Consider the following 14,864-nt stretch of genomic DNA (forward strand, 5'->3'; position numbering starts at 1 on the left):
GCCACCTAGCCCGCCTCCGCCGCCTAGCCCGCCTCCGCCGCCTAGCCCGCCGACGCCTAGCCCGCCGACGCCTAGCCCGCCGATGCCTAGCCCGCCTCCGCCGCCTAGCCCGCCGACGCCTAGCCCGCCGACGCCTAGCCCGCCTCCGCCGCCTAGCCCGCCGCCGCCTAGCCCGCCTCCGCCGCCTAGCACGCCGCCGCCTAGCCCGCCGACGCCTAGCCCGCCTCCGCCGCCTAGCCCGCCGACGCCTAGCCCGCCGCCGCCTAGCCCGCCTCCGCCGCCTAGCCCGCCGCCGCCTAGCCCGCCTCCGCCGCCTAGCACGCCGCCGCCTAGCCCGCCGACGCCTAGCCCGCCGCCGCCTAGCCCGCCTCCGCCGCCTAGCCCGCCGCCGCCTAGCCCGCCTCCGCCGCCTAGCACGCCGCCGCCTAGCCCGCCGACGCCTAGCCCGCCTCCGCCGCCTAGCCCGCCGACGCCTAGCCCGCCTCCGCCGCCTAGCCCGCCGACGCCTAGCCCGCCGCCGCCTAGCCCGCCTCCGCCGCCTAGCCCGCCGCCGCCTAGCCCGCCTCCGCCGCCTAGCACGCCGCCGCCTAGCCCGCCGACGCCTAGCCCGCCGCCGCCTAGCCCGCCTCCGCCGCCTAGCCCGCCGCCGCCTAGCCCGCCTCCGCCGCCTAGCACGCCGCCGCCTAGCCCGCCGACGCCTAGCCCGCCTCCGCCGCCTAGCCCGCCGACGCCTAGCCCGCCGACGCCTAGCCCGCCTCCGCCGCCTAGCCCGCCGCCGCCTAGCCCGCCTCCGCCGCCTAGCCCGCCGACGCCTAGCCCGCCTCCGCCGCCTAGCCCGCCGCCACCGCCACCGCCGCCTAGCTCCTCCTCCTCCTCCTCCTCCTCCTCCTCCTCCTCCTCCTCCTCCTCCTCCTCCTCCTCCTCCTCCTCCTCCTCCTCCTCCTCCTCCTCCGCCGGTTTCGTGCCGGGATCCCATGGTCCTTGGGGTTGACCAGATGTCCCGTCGCACTTAGTCTCTGCGGGGCTGGCCCCATCGATGCTATGGAGGGGGATCACCGCCAGGAGGCGCTGCGGTTGCGGGCTTCTCGACTCCCTCTCCTTCCCCACCCCTCCGCTCGCCCGCTCCTCCTTTCTTTACTCCCTATCGCCCCGCCCCGTTTTTTCTCCACACACACGCAATTATCACGCTCACGAACTATCCCGGGACCTGGCGTGACTTTCATCGCAATCTCCCCCCCCCCCCGGACACACACACATAGAGACACACCCTCCCGGCAGGGAGCACCCTGAGTGGTCGAGCAGATGTCGCTGCTGCATGCGGCCTCCGCATGGGTTCGCTGGTTGACCAGATGTCTGGTCCTTGGGTGGTTGACCAGATGTCTGCTCTGTGGTTGTCATCCTGACAGGGGGGCTTCGGGGCGGATGTGGTCTCTCTGGCCTCGCTGCCCCTAGGGGTCACCCTGCGATCGGTATTCTTCTCGCGCGGGGCGAGGGGCGCTCCGGAGCATTCCTCTCCTCTCGGAGTTTCTGTCTGCAGTCTCTCGACTTGCTCTCACTCCCCTACCCTGCTGTGTGACTTTGTTTTTGGTCCTTTCATTTTATCTATTCTCTCTTTGCCTTTTCCTGCCCGCCTTTCCGCTCCCCCCCCCCCCCCGGATTCATGGTTTCACGTCACGCGGGTGACGTGCCGACACACCAGGAGGCCCTTCTCACACGTGCGCGTGAACACGCAATCAACACGTTTATGAACTAGAAAGGGATCTGGTGTGACTTTGCTATTATTTCCCCTCCCCTCCTCCCCGCGCTGAGAATGAGTTTCCCCGGGCTCGTGTGCCCGCCTGGGAATCGGCTGCAGACGCCATGGCCCCGGGTCGACCACATGTTGCCCTGGGGTCCACCAGATGTCTCTGGCGAATTGGGGCCCTAGGGTGCTTGTGACGGTGTGGTCACTAGGTGTCGCTCTGGGCTCAGTATTCTTCCTTCTCGCTGTGACTTTGGTCTCTTTTTTCGAAATTTCTTTCTTTCTTCCTCTTTTGCCCTGTTTCCATTTTCCCTTCTTAATCTCTTTCTCTCTTTTTGTTGCTTTTTTTCCACGGCAGATGGGTGATGTGTGTGTGGAGGAAACGCGGCGTCAGGGAGAAGACACATCTCACACGTGCTCGGGAACACCCGATCGTCACGCTTCTGAGTACCGACCGATGGATCTGGTCCCGAATTTTTTAATAGTTTTCTCCTCTCTCTCTCTCTCTCCCTCTCCCCCCCTTCCTTCTCTTTCCTTTCTCTCCCTTCCTTTCTTTCTTTCTCTCGCTCTCTCGCTCTCGCTCTTCTTTTCTTTCTGACAGAGTCTCTCGTTCTGTTGCCCTGGCTAGAGTGCCATGGCGTCAGCCTAGCTCACAGCAATCTCAAACTCCTGGGCTCAAGCGATCAGACTGCCTCAGCCTCCCGAGTAGCTGGGATTACAGGCATGTGCCAGCATGCCCAGCTAATTGGATATACGTGTGTGTGTGTGTGTGTGTGTGTGTGTGTATATATATATATATATATATATATATATATTTTTTTTTTTTTTTTTTTTTCTTGAAACAGAGTCTCACTCTGTTGCCCAGACTAGAGTGCCGTGGCGTCAGCCTAGCTCACAGCAACCTCAAACTCCTGGGCTCAAGCGATCCTACTGCCCCAGCCTCCCGAGTACCTGGGACTACAGGCATGCGCCACCGTGCCCGGCTAATATTTTTCTGTATATATTTTTAGATACTGTTTCTGTATATATTTTTAGATATATAGTTTCTTTCTATTTTTAGTAGAGATGGGGGTCTCGCTCTTGCTCAGGCTGGTCTCGAACTCCCGACCTTGAGCGATCCACCCGCCTCTACCTCCCAGAGTGCTAGGATTACAGGCGTGAGCCACCCCGCCTGGCGTGTACGTTCTGTATTCACAGACAGACGGAAGGCAGGGAGAATGTTACCCTTTCAAAGCCCGCCCTGCTCGCCTCTCAGCCCACCGATGGCACTCTGAATCCCGTGGCATTCCTTCACTCAGCTGAATTCTTCAGCACCCGACCCCCCCCCACCCCACCCCCGTGCCACGGGAGTTCGTTCTCATGGCAGAGCCATCGAGGCTGTTGCCACACGTGTTGTAGGTGCCTAGGCAGACTGTGCCCTGGCCCCGAGGAGGTACGGAACCGCCTATCGCCTCGGGAGGGAGGGACAAGATGTGTCCGTGTCCAAGGCGACGTCCTGTCGATCACGAGGAGGCCTGCAAAGGCTCGTATCTGCCAGGCATTGAGCCACATGACATGAAACACCGGTGTGTTCCTTCACTTAGGTGGTGTCGCGTGTTGATACTCACAGAGGATGATAAACCCACTCGCATGCCGGCTGAGCCCCCTGTGTCTCCTCCTCTATCCACTGAGGGAAAAAACCGCAACGAAAGGTAGAAAACCACAGGGTGGGAAGAGAGCCCGTCGCTCTCCCTATGTGACCGTCCGGAGTGCTCGTTCAGATGGGAGGAGGTGTGTTTGTGTGTGTGTGTGTGTGTGTGTGTGTGTGTTTCATTGATTTTGGTGCCATCTTTTCTCTGCAGCTGCGTCAGAGGACAGCGATTTTTCCGATTTTCACTCCGCTGAGTGAATTGCCTTTTGAAGAGAATGTCCACAGGAAGCCTACGGTTCTCCCGCGTGGGTGGCCCTCCTCTAGAAATGAATCTCGTTTCTTGAACGGAGGGGACTTGTTGACGCCATCATTCTTTCGGGACGACTTCTCAGACGCTAGCTTTGGACCGCAACATAGGTGCCCCCGACATTGCCTCAAGGGTTCCGTGGTGCCTCCTGTCAAGAGACCCCACCGACCGTCCCCAGCCTGCCCGCTCAAGGGAGCCGGGCCCCTTCTGATCTGTCCGCCCGCCGTGAAGCTCCCTCCCGAGGGTCGGAAAGCCCACCTGTTTCCCAGTTCGGTTGAATGATGGGGCACCCGGGCAGGGCACTGGCACCGAGTGACTCCATTCTGAGTCTGTCTGCTCTGTGGGGCGGGGGCGGGTGTGGGGGGGGCAGTTCCGTCTCGACCGGTGGCCTCCTACCGACTGACTCTATGGGACGGACCATTCTCACTCAGGATCGTGTACCTTCTTGGCCTAGGCACATCCCGGCACTGAAAGCCACTTTTCGGGGACACTCTCCCACGTACAGATAGATGGCCTGCACGAGTGCTCTTCCTTTCTCGAAACACTGGAAATCTGTCCTCAATTTTACCTGACCTACCTGACGGTGTGTGATAAAGGAGCATAGAACCCTCAGCCACCCTCCACCTTCCCGCTGTCACGAGAGACAGTGCCGAGCGTGAAATTCTATCCCTGACTCTCTGTGTCCACCGGAACGTGGCCTGACTGCAGTGACGTCAGCTACGTCAAGTCGTTCTCTGGGTAGGGAAAGAACTTAACCAGATAGGCCCTATCGGTCGCTTCTCTGTTCTGATAGTTTTGTGGCAGCCATTTCTTTCCCCCTCTCTTTTCTTTTTCTGTCTCTCTCCCCCACCCCCACCCCCAAATTCTTTCTACGAAGACGTTTAGGATGTCAGATTCTGGCCACATGCCCCCCCCTAGGCATAGGGGGGCCAGCATAGACAAAGGTCTTCGGTACCAAGTGTTCATTCCACGGTGACAGATATTGCCACTCTTGTATTGACCAGGGCGAGATCGTGAGTGGGTCAACTCTGAAACTCCCTGTACTCTACTTCTCTCTTGGGTAGGTCCCTGCCCCAACCCTCCGGCTTCTAGCACACACCCAGGGGCACTCTCTCCTCTCTGGATAAAGTTCCAGATGATCCGATCCGCTCCGAGGAGGAAGGGGAGCTGGCCGGGCCACCCGCTGTGCGCCCCACCCCCACCCCGCCCCACCCCCGTCAGTCATAGGGTCCGTTCTTTTCAGGATGACACCGGCAGCGGTTGCTGGGTGTCACCTAGCGGCCACTTTGATCAGACCTCGGGATCCGGAAAGTCAGGTGACGTTGGGAGTTTAAGAGCTGACTCCCGGGAGGTGTGGAGGGCGGGGAGGAGAGCACGGTCCGGACGGTCCCACCCTCTTCTTCCCGGGCCCGCAGCTCTGGGCCCGCCCGGGGCAGCCCTAGCCTCTAGCGGGTCTCCGCCCACCCGCCCTGTTGTCTGCGGGAGGCGCCCCTCCTCCCGCTCTCTGCCTCCTCCCGGGACCGTAGGCCTCTGCCCGTCGTCTTTTTTATTTTTATTTTTTCCCTTTGGTTTGTTTCTCTTTTATCTTGTTTTTTAGGCTTATCGAATATCATATCGTATAAAAACTTAAATCACAGAATGAATTATATTAAGTAACAAGATGTGGCTTTTTATCCTACGCCGAGAACGATGAATTTTTCTCTTCGTGTCCATTTTCCTGTCCTGGAAGAAATACAAAGTTGCTCGTGATACTTCCCCATCATCTTCCAGTTTCCCCGACTGTCAACACGATGTATTCGATCGTATATCTTTGTGTGTGCACGTGGGCGCCTGTACCTATTTCTTTTCGGCATCAGTCTCAGGTCTTTTGGCACCTGGGGGGGGGGGGGAAAGGAGAAACCAATAAAGGACAGAAAGACGTTCTGTCGTTTTACGCTCCCCACCACCACCACCACCACCACCACCACCACTTTTGGGAGCTTGTAGTCTGGCCTATGTCCCCAAGGCAGGTTAAATCTTTTCTTAAAACTCCCAAGTGGTCCCCTGCCCCGCCCCCCCCCCCCCCAGGTGGGCAGCCGGCAGAGTTCACAGGCTTTGTTTTTGGCAGAGCCTGGACGATTGAAATAATTAACCACAATCATCGCTAAAGCTGAGAACCCCTCCCCCCCCCCTCATTAAAAGCTCTGTATTTCTGCCTAGCCCTATGTTCGGGGAAATTCGGAGGCTTGAGATGGGAAGGTCTACCCTATTTTCTCCTTTACCGGCAAAATAGACTCTCTCTTTCCTTCCTCCTCAAACAGCTTGTCCTCGTTATTCGGCCTCGTGGGCAAGTGGCCGAGCTTTCAGTAACACCAAGTCTTCTAAGTTGTGTTGTGTTATCGGTCTTGTTTTCTTTCTTTTCTTTTCTTTTCTTTTTTGAGACAGGATTTCTTTCACTCTGTCCTCTCCCAGGCCGCCTTGGCCTGATTGTAGCTCACAGCAAGCTCCAAATCCAGGGCTTAAGTGATCCTCTCTGCCTCAGCCTTCTGAGTAGCTGGGACTATAGGCAAATGCTGCCACACCCGCCATAATTTTTCTTTTTTTTGTTGGTAGAGATGAGGTCTCATCGTGTTACCCAGGCTGGTCTCCAGCTGCTGGGCTCAAGTCACGCTCCCGTCTCTGCCTCCCAAGTTGCGGGGATCACGGGCATGAGCCACCATGGCCAGCCAGGTTATTTAAAGGCGATCGCTTTGCTATCCTGATACAAAACCCCAAATGTGCGAGTTTAAGGCACCAGACGGAGGGAGTCCCCACACTACATTGTCACGAACATTGAGGGTGGCTCACGAAACAGCTGGGATGTGGCCACACAGTAGTGATCGAGGAGATATATTCTAGTGGGATAGCAGAAATATAGAATGTCCTGAAGACACTAAATGTCGGAATGCCACAGCAGTCAATGGCTGACAAACTTCCATTCCATCGTGTCATGGTAGGCGGCTTACTTTTCTCCTGCTCCCTCGGTATGATTAAGGCCTGACGTAGAAAATGTCTACGTCTCATCCAAATCCATCGAGACGATGGAAGGGGGAACTGGGAGGGGAATAAAGAAAAACAAGAGAGGGAGAAGCAAAACAAGAGAGAAGGGGGACGAGGAGGAGAAGGAGGAAACTGCCTCCCCTGCCCCCATGCTACCCAATTAATAAATGAAGAATGGCCTCTTCCCTCCTCTTCCCAACCCCTAACTATGCCTGGAGGTGTATCGTAGGCCTACAGTCCTAAGAAATGTACAACTACTGATAGTAATGGGAAGAAATGCAGTCTAATAGGTTTCTGTGCAGTGGGACACCTGGCCAGGGCACTTACGGTGAATGGAGCTTGCAGGGCGGGCGGGAGGTTGCTCTGGGTGAGTCTGTGAGTTGGCGGTGAGTGGTGAGTGAATGTGAAGGCCTAGGACATTACTTACTGTAGGTTTTCATAAACCCTGGACACTTAGGCCACACGACATTTACCTTTAGAAATTTCTTTCTTCAATAATACATTAACCTTAGCTTACTGTAAGTGTTTTCACTTCATAAACTTTTCCATGGTGGTTTGGTTTTTTTTTTTGTTTGTTTGTTTGTTTGTCTGTTTGTTTGTTTTTCTTTCTTTTAAACTTTTGGACTCTTTTGCAACACCACGACTTAAAACACAAATGCGTTGCACTGTTGTACACAGATATTTTCTTTCTCTGTGTCCTTACGTGTTCCGTAAGCTTTTTCCTACTTTTAAAGTTTTTATCGTTCTATGCACTTTTCAAAATAATAAAAACTAAAACAGAGAGGGGGGGGTGGGAGAGGGAAGGAGAGAAATACACACACATGAATATGTTTCCCAAGTGAACTGAGGAAGGGGGCCGAGTCAAGGTTCTCAGGGAGCCACCAGTGATGAAACGGTCAGGCTCAGAATCAGCATTGCAGAGTGGCTGCAGAGCCGGGGGGCCTGGACTGGCTTCCTGGACGACACTCCGTGTTTGGTAACTTGGCGAGTCATACATCCTCTTGAGCCTCAGCCTCTTCATCTGCAAATGCAGAAATCATGGTGCCTACCTCACAGGGATATTGTGCAGAGTGAAAAAGCAAATGCAGGCAAAGCCCACAGAAGCACGCGTGGTAAACAGTAAGCCTTTAATCGTGGTCACAGTCGTTGTTATAGGATCATCTTCCTATGTCCTTGTCTTTTAAAGATTAGCAGAACCTCCCAGAAGATGAGAATGGGCTCCCCCTGAGCAAGTCTCGGCTGTAAAGTCACAGGCATGTTGAGCATGTGGCACAGAAGGCAGAATAAAAACCTGATCCCGGAACATTATGTTCCTGCAGGACATGAAATCATTGAAGGTATGGGAAATCCTACCTCATATCCGTTTTACTAGAACACCTATGATTGCGTACGCACATGGACGCACGCGCACGCGCACCCCAAACTTTTTGAGCTTCACAAAACAGCGTAACCAAGGAACACACTATGATGCTTCTTAGCGATCTATTTAGGCCCAGGTTACTCGTCACTCTGAGCCTGCCTCCTTATCTGTCCAATGAGAATAGTGTTTGTCACAATTATCGTCATCGTCATCCTACCTAACGCTTCTGGTAAAATTGAAGTGTGAGAACACCCGCTAGACAGAAAATCCATGTTATCTCTCAATTTTTCTTCCTCCTGATTTCTATCTGAATCTGTGAGCTCGCTTTGGTTCACTTCGGTTTTTCAAGAGGCTCCGGTTACCTTCTCTCCCACCTATATCGGATTGGGTCTGACGGAAGAAAGAAGGAAAAAAAAAAAACCATAGTAAAGAAAGCAGAACAACATTTGTTTCTGAAGCAACCGATCGAACATTGCTGATGAGCCGGTCTTTTCTATTTCAGTAAACCAAGGAGGCCTATTGTCACGAGGATGTGAGGGGCCCGGGTAAGATTGGATGATTACCCCTAAAGGAGACAAAGCAGACAGACTATGGCACATGTGATCTTAGCAAAGAGAATAAACAGTGACCTCTCTGCCGAGTTGGGCCTTAGCATACCAAAGGGAAATAAAGGTGTAATAGGATGCTCAATTTTTACTCTGGAAACAGAGGTTGGTTGGGCACTGAACTGAGAACACTGAATTTTTTACCCTCCTTGATATTCACATAGGCTTAGAGGAGGAAAAAAAAAAAAAGAATACTGAGCCTATAAGTCATCCCTAAAACTCGGATTTTATGTTCCCTTGCCTTTTCATAACTGAGCAACACACAACATTAAAGAATGGACACAGGCCGGACGCGTTGGCTCAGGCCTGTAAACTTAGCACTCTGGGAGGCCGAGGCGGGAGGATCGCTCAAAGTCAGGAGTTCGAGACCAGCCCGAGCGAGAGTGAGACCCCCCGCCCCCGTCTCTACTAAAAATATAGAAAGAAATTGTCCAGACAACTAAAAATATATAGAAAAAAATTAGCCGGGCATGGTGGCACATGCCTGTGGTCCCAGCTCCTGGGGAGCCTGAGGCAGGAGGATCGACTGAGCCCAGGAGTTTGAGATTGCTGTGAGCTAGGCTGACGCCACGGCACTCACTCTAGCCCGGGCAACAGAGTGAGACTCAGTCTCGGGGGGGGGGGGGGGACCCAAAAACAAACAAACAAACAAACAAAATAAAAAACTGGAAGGGACACAGACTTCCACAGGTTTGTGTGTGGCCCCTTTTACTTATTAACGCTACAGGACCTTAATTATTTGTGCTCTGAATCTGATATTCAAATTATCCTTGTGGCCAACGCGTTTGAACAGTAGATGGTAGGGGAAGAAGAGTTCACCTCCTGAATAGATGACAAGTAACGGGAGTACTGGTGAAATTACAAGTGGCTTACGTTTACACACTGAAAATCCCAGTTAGCCGCTACCATGAGTTCAAAGAAGAGATCTAAATTTCTGACCCTATGACCATAAAAGATATTTCCTCCCATGGTGTCACAGATAAAAATAAAACTGCATCCTAGCACTTTGGGAAGCCTAGGGGGAAAGGATCGCTTGAGGCCAGGAGTTTGAAGTTGCAGTGATCTATGATGATGGTACTGCACTTTAGTCTGGGGAACAGAGTGAGGGCCCGTCAAAAGAAAAAAAAGAAAAAGACAAAAAGAAAGAGAGAGAGAGAGAGAGAGACAGGAAGACACAAGGAAAGAAAGAAAGAGAGAAAGAAGAGAGGAGAAGAGAAGAGAAGCGTCAATCTATCCATTGCATTTTCTACCCTTTAGGTGACTGGGCTTCAGCAGGGTGATGTGATCTGACAAAGTTCATGTTGCTAAGAAATAAAGCACTGGGGTTCAAACTCTGAGTTTTCAAAATCCAGCATATCCCCCTACCCACCATACCGTGCCACCTCTGAGAGTGGATATCTCACAGAGGAGAGCTGTGGAGGCCATTCTTGGACAGACAGAGTCAAGTAGTGGAGACCATGGAGTCTCTGCTCTGCAGCCAGTCTAGAGTCATATGGAGCCATTAACACTGCTTGTGAGGAAAATACCATGTCATAGGGAAACAGAAATATTTTCCGCCTTAGGCAGATACAATTTAGGAAAAGACCCGAAACCCCTCTTCCTCTAACAGTGCTTTCTGGTCAGATGCTGACCCCTTCGATTCACAGATTCAGATACATCATTCAATGCAAGCATTGTCAACAAGTCACTCTTTGCAGCTTTCTGAAATTTCTCGGATATAGCATACTTGTAAAGATGATCACTTATGTGAAGACACCACCCCTCCAGAAAAACAAAAACAAAACCAAAACAGAAGCCCACTTTTCTCTGCTGTGAAAATCAAGATCAGCTTTTATGAGATCCACTAAATTCACACAAGAAGTAAAATATAATCATACTGATATATGCAATTTTTCTCTTAGAACAGAATGCATGGTGCTCCTTATCGTCTCAGATACTGTCAACAGAAAGCACGCGGTGGATGAACAATCTCCGTGAGCTTTTCTACAGAGATGGGGTGTGTGTGTTTGTGTGTGTGTGTGTGTGTGTGTGTGTGTCTGTGTGTGAGAGAGATAAATAATGAGGGTTGAGGAGCAGATAAATGACTGGGGGAAAACAACAACAGCAACAACAACAAAAACCACTTCCTGGTTCCTCGATGCAAGCATTCATTTAAAGGGTATACTCGTATGTATACCCAGGTAGAAAGTGGAAGCAGCTTTAAAAAAAAAAAAAAAGAAAAATTGCTGCGAGCCCTGGTTATGATACGGCAATAAGCGCTAGCTCTTGGAAGGTGTAAAACATATTCACGGTGGCTTTCGCCAATTTGGGACGTACAAAGACGAGCTTGAGCACCACCACCAACCAAAAATATGAATGAATACCTGGCTAGCGATCAGGATCAGACATAATAGAAAAGAAAAAGCTCCCAAGGCTAAAATAATGTGAACACGATTGACTCGTCCATGGAAAAGAACCCCAAATCACCGCAAAATAATTTAAAGAGTTTTATTCTGAGCCCAACGGCCGTGATCATGGCCCAGAGAGCTACGCCCAAGAAGCCTTGAGCAAGCGGACCCATTGTGGTGGGGTGGGTTACAGTTTGGCTTCATACATTTTAGGGAGACAGGAATTACATGTAAAATCACAAATCAAAACATGGAAGGGGTACATTGGTCTGCGCTGAAAAGGCAGGACATCTGGCAGTTGGGGGGGGCGGGGGAGGGAGGGTGCGGTGTTTACAGGTTTACAGCTGGGTTTAAAGATTCTTTGATTTGCAATTGATGACATAAATGAACCTCTGCCTAAAGGCTTTGCATCATGTTTTCAGTTAAGGTAAGGAGGTCTGCTAATCACAGACAAGCCACTGGACAGTTTACCCAAAACTCAAGTGCCCTGTAGTTCAGTAAACGGTTGGCCTGCTAGATATGCGTTAAGCTTTGTCTTGCCTGGCCTTAGGCCCGTCGGACATTCAGTATCTCATTGTTATAAAATCTGACTCCATCAGGGAGGGGTGTCTGACTTCCCCTGTCCTTGCGGGGCAGCAGCTCAGGTTTAAGGGTTTTTCTAGGGTTCCCTGGGCCAACCACGGGACGGGTCAGCTGGCGGTGGCGGGCGGGGGGCGGCTTAAGATCCCTGCCCCCCACTCCTCCCCTCCCCTGGGGCCGGAGCGGGGGTGGGGGGGTGGTGAAGGCCCAAGAGGAGAGGCGCGTGGGGGAGGTGCCGCTCCCAGAACCAGAGACTCGTCTGGGCCCCACGTAACCCAGCCACCGCGACCGCTTCGCCCGAGGAGGTGCCCAGCAAGTCGTGCTTCTGCCCCTCGGGATTGCCTGCGGGCTGGGGGCGGAGTACGAGCTCCCGGCCCAAGAGGGAAACCCCTAGCCTGGCCGCACAGATGGCCGGGCCCTCGGCGGAGCCCTTCCGCCGTTTTCCACCCCTCCCCCACTCACTGCGCTGACTGCGCATGCGCGCTCGCACGTAGCCGCCTCGGGCTTCTCTCGGGCGGAGCCGCTTTCAGCCGCGACCCCGCCCCGCGAGCTGACTGCGCATGCGCGCTCGCACGTAGCCGCCTCGGGCTTCTCTCGGGTGGAGCCGCTTTCAGCCCCGACCCCGCCCCGCGAGCTGCCGCTTCCAGGCGGCACAGCGCATGGGGGAGGGGACGGAGCTCTAAAGAAATCAGTCCCCTCCGTCTCCTGCCTCAGGAAAAGCCCCAAACCCTTGGAGAACTGCCACCCACCGCCACTACCGTGTGTGTGTGGGGGGGGGGGGGGCTGGGTCTTTACTTTGTGTCCTCCTTGTGGCCCAGTCCAAGGCGGCTGGGCTGCCAAACAGATCGTCTCGGGAGGGAGGCAGGAAGGGCCCAGGTCTGGACAGGGGTGGATTGGACCCCTCCACCCTGGGGTGTGGACTTGTGACCGAAAGCTCAGCTGCTTGTCCACGAGGCCGAGTAACGAGGACAAGCGGTATGAGGAGTAAGAAAACAGAGAGTCTACTTTGCTGACAAAGGAGGAAATAAATAGGGTAGAGCTTCTCAGTCTCAAACCCCCAAATTTCGTGAACATAGGCCTAGGCAGAAATACAGAGGTTTTAAAGGAGGGAGGGTTGGTTCTCAGCTTCAGGCAATTACTGCAGTTAGCTGTTCTAAAGGTCCCGTCTCTGCTGAGAAGAAAGCCCTTGAACTCTGTGGGCCGCCCACCCTGGGGGCCACCTGGAGTTATAACCAAAGAGTTAACGTGCCTCAGGGATGCAGGGATGCAGGCCGGGCTGCAAGTTCCCAAAAGCCTGGGGGAAGTTTTAGAAAGACAGAAAATCTTTCTGCCCTCTTCCCCTCCCACCCCCCCACAAAGCCATTTTCTCTGGTGCAGACTCGGCACCCTCCCTGCTCCCCCCCTCTCCCCCCCCCCCCCCCCGCAGGCCTGTTTGTCCTCAATCATCTGTGAGGTTCACGAGGAGGAGATGCTCTCTCGCTCTCCCCACCCTCTTTCTTCCCTTAGGAAATCCTCAGCGCTGTTCCACACACTCAAGGTGGCGGGCCTGCTCCGGCCACCAGCCACCTCTTGTGCCACCTCGCCCCCCCCCCCCCGCCCCCAACGGAGTAGGTGTACAGACAGGAGCACACTTTACCGGAGGGCGCCTGGGGATGAAGAGTTGTGGTGGCCAAATGGGGGATGCGGGGCGGGGAGGAGAGTGGCTGGCATTTGGCAAAGAGTGACACGGAGTGGCCATCCAGGCTTGTCTGAAAAGTGGGACTACGAGCCTGAGAGCGCCGACGGAGTCGATGGACATGGTCACTGCTGTGGGATGTCTCTTTTACCACGATGTAACACCAAAGCAAACCCCTGACCCGCTGGGTCGGAGAAGGCCTTGTGGGCAATTTAGAAAAGCCATGGCGTGGCCATTTGGAATACTTCCTGCCTCTCCGGGAATCAAAAATTAGAAAGGACCATGGGTTCTGTATTAACGTACCAAAGGCAGGGAGAATTTTAGCCTTTTAAAGCCTGCCCTGGCCCTATCTCAGCAAGGCAGTGGCACCCCAAGTTCCGTGACATTTCTGCACTCGGCGGCTGACTTCTTCAGCCATCTGTTGCGATGCCCCTGCCAGGTGGCCACTCACTCGCCCCTTCAGTTCAACCCTTGTACCAGGAAGTGTTGCCTTCTTCCTAACCCCTATGGGGGGACCGGGGGGTGATGTGTGTGTGTGGGGGGGGGGGTAATGGAAATGGGCAGACCCCACAGGTGCAGCCTCTTCCAGGTCATAATGGGCCTGAGGCAGCGTGGGATTCCCCCGGAAGGGAGGCAGGGTGGCACTACGGCACCGAAGCCTGACGCCGGCGGCCACGTGGATGGTGGGGGACACGTTAGACCGCTGAGATGCAGCCACTGAGAGCCACCCCGCAGCAAGAGGTCTCTCTGGCAGAGCAGGCACTGAGTCCGCAAGTCAAGACAGCTGGGAGGCCTGGGAGACAGAGGCCCTGGATCTCATGTCCCGGGGTGGGGGCGGGGGGCAGTGCCAGTGCCTGGAGAGAGAGAGAGCCCAGGCTCCAGAGGCCATGATGGGGCCTGGTGGGCAGGGCCGAGGAGGTCAAGGCCGGGTGTGGTGGGGTCCGGGATGAGGGGCTTGGGGTGACGGGCAGGGAGAACGACCCGTTCACTCAGACGTGCCCTCAGAGGAAGGCAGAGGTGCGTTTTGCCTTCCTCCGGCTAGTGGAACGCTCCGCATTTCTTTCCTTCAGAGCTGGGTTGAACCGGTATGGCATCTGTTATAGTACGGAGTGCGAGACAGGACAACCTAGAGACCGAATTGAGCCAAGTCATGAGTCCATATTAGCTGGCCAGCGACCACCCCCTGCCCTGTTAGGGTACAGGTACAGAGAATGGCCCCGAGCCGAAAAAAGCAGGAAGGTTTCAGACTATCCTAAGCTAGAGCTCCGTGACTTTAGGCACGGCGGTTGAAACAACACTATACCACCTACTCCGCAGCTGTGTGGTCCGGGACCAGCCTCGGGCCCCCGTTTCGTTTCGGTTACAGTCTTTAAGCGAGCAGGTTTACAGAAACAGATAGCTCCAATTAAGGAACATTCTTTCAGGCGTTAAGCAAGCACAATCAATTTTACAACAGGCAGCTGGAAAGTTTAAACACTTAGTTACAAGTTAATTGCTTTGTTTTATCTCCGCAAGGTACGTATTTCCAATTACAGACATAGGTCAAGCGGACATCGGTCACC

The 14,864-nt window shown here is 54.1% G+C and overlaps 1 pseudogene; it reads right to left on the reverse strand.

The window, feature by feature from the left end:
- Positions 1-1,669: 1,669 nt before the first annotated feature.
- LOC138374045 (small nucleolar RNA U13) lies at positions 1,670-1,761 on the reverse strand (annotated as a pseudogene).
- Positions 1,762-14,864: the final 13,103 nt, after the last annotated feature.

This window comes from Eulemur rufifrons, chromosome 23, assembly GCF_041146395.1.
Source record: "Eulemur rufifrons isolate Redbay chromosome 23, OSU_ERuf_1, whole genome shotgun sequence".
Classification (NCBI taxonomy): domain Eukaryota; kingdom Metazoa; phylum Chordata; class Mammalia; order Primates; family Lemuridae; genus Eulemur; species Eulemur rufifrons.